Below are 2,243 nucleotides of genomic sequence, written 5' to 3' on the forward strand. Positions count from 1 at the left end.
GAGCTGAAGTAGGACACGTAACTAACTGAGCCACCCAGCCGCCCTTTTTTATTTTTTAAAAATGTTTATTTATTTTGAGAGAGAGAGAGAGGGAGAGAGAGAGAGAGCGAGCAAGCAGGGGAGGGGAAGAGAGAGGGAGAGAGAGAATCCCAAGCAGGCTCTGCACTGTCAGCACAGAGCCTGATGCAGGGCTTGAATCCACGAAAGCATGGGAACAAGCCCTGAGCCAAAATCAAGAGTTGGACACTTAACTGACAGAGCCACCCAGGTACACAGATGATTAGCATTTTAAATGCATTTACTCTGATCCAGAAATTCCAATTCTAAGACTTTATCCTCCAGATACTCACACATATGAGTAATGATATCCATGCAAGAATATTTATTGCAACATTGTTTAAAAATCACAAAACCCTGGTAGTCTAAATGCCCCCAATAACAGGCTGGCCGAATAAATTGAGTATGTGTTAATTCTAGGAATACTATGTCATCTTTATAAAGAAGAGAGTTTTCCAAAAATTAATATGAATGACCACCAAAATATTTAAATACAAAAGGTAAGATAACGGAAATGTGTATAGATCGTCCCCATTTGAGACAAGAAAAAGGATGGTTATAGTGTGTATACACACACACACATACAAACACAAACACAAACACAAACACACATATATCTGCCTATCTACGTAAATGGACACATACTTAGTTGGGCTTATAATACTTCCGATAAAATACAAAAGAAATTGCCAAAGTGGTAATAGAAACTAAGTACATGGAGAAATAGAAGGGAAAATTACTGTACACTTTAATTCCACTCATAGCTGTTGAAATTTATAATTATTGAGGAAGCAAATATTTATTGAGTGTCTACTAAATGCCTGGCACTTAGGTAGATGCTGGAGATAAAGCACTTACTTTCGTGGAGTTTACATTGTACATAAAGACATTATAAAAACATTCAAAGCTCATAGGACAAATATCAATTGGCTAAAATAAATAGCACTTATTTTTTATTTCATCTATGTACATAAATAAAATAGTTGTTTCAGCCCTTGCTCTTTTTCAAATCTAGTAACAAACTATAGAAATGATTCCTGAAAGTATAGTCTTTCTTTTTCAAATCTAAAACTGTTTTTGTTTTTATAATAAAATACAAGCATTAAAAAATTGTTTTTTTCACATCAATTTTAATTAAAATTTTAAAAATGTTTACTTATTTTTGAGAGACACAGAGAGACAGAGCGTGAGCAGGGGAGGGGCAGAGAGAGAGGGAGACACAGAATCCGATCTGAAGCAGGCTCCAGGCTCCAAGCTGTCAGGATAGAGCCCAATGCAGGGCTCAAACCCATGAACCGTGAGATCTTGACCTGAGCCGAAGTCAGACTCTTTTTTTTTTTATTAATTTTTTTTTTCAACGTTTATTTATTTTTGGGACAGAGAGAGACAGAGCATGAACGGGGGAGGGGCAGAGAGAGAGGGAGACACAGAATCGGAAGCAGGCTCCAGGCTCCGAGCCATCAGCCCAGAGCCTGACGCGGGGCTCGAACTCACGGACCGCGAGATCGTGACCTGGCTGAAGTCGGACGCTTAACCGACTGCGCCACCCAGGCGCCCCCGAAGTCAGACTCTTAACCAACTAAGCTACCCAGGTGCCCCTCACATCAATTTTAAATGCAAATAAGACTGCATATTTGAAATTATTTTTATTGTAAATTAAAAAATAATTAGAGAGCCAAACCTTAGAGTTAAGTCAAGAAGTTAGGGCTCAAGGGGCGCCTGGGTGGCACGGTTGGTTAAGCGTCCGACTTCAGCCAGGTCAGGATCTCGCGGTCCGGGAGTTCGAGCCCCGCGTCAGGCTCTGGGCTGATGGCTCGGAGCCTAGAGCCTGCTTCCGATTCTGTGTCTCCCTCTCTCTCTGCCCCTCCCCTGTTCATGCTCTGTCTCTCTCTGTCCCAAAAATAAATAAATGTTGGAAAAGAAAAAAAAAAAAAAAAAGGTTAGGGCTCAAATAAAAATGCTAGAGTATGGATAGTAGATTTAGAAATTTAAGAATAAAAATCTCAAATTTGATGGATTAATTTAAAAATTATCATAGTAGAGTTTTCAACAGGTTTTATGAACCCAAGAGAACAAAGGAGATAGTGTAGATGAAGCAGGAGCAAAGAGAGATAACCCGAATAGAGTCATCCAACCTTTGGGTGTAGAGGTTTCAAGAGCAAGATCTCAATCATGATCATAAAGAT

At 39.5% G+C, this 2,243-nt stretch overlaps 1 pseudogene; it reads right to left on the reverse strand.

Moving 5' to 3' along the window:
* Positions 1–1,018: 1,018 nt before the first annotated feature.
* On the reverse strand, positions 1,019–1,110 carry LOC124521504 (uncharacterized; annotated as a pseudogene).
* Positions 1,111–2,243: the final 1,133 nt, after the last annotated feature.

The sequence above is a fragment of the Lynx rufus genome, unplaced genomic scaffold (genome assembly GCF_022079265.1).
Source record: "Lynx rufus isolate CCGP_SWC_20201006 ecotype Redwood Valley unplaced genomic scaffold, mLynRuf1.p SCAF_3, whole genome shotgun sequence".
NCBI lineage: Eukaryota > Metazoa > Chordata > Mammalia > Carnivora > Felidae > Lynx > Lynx rufus.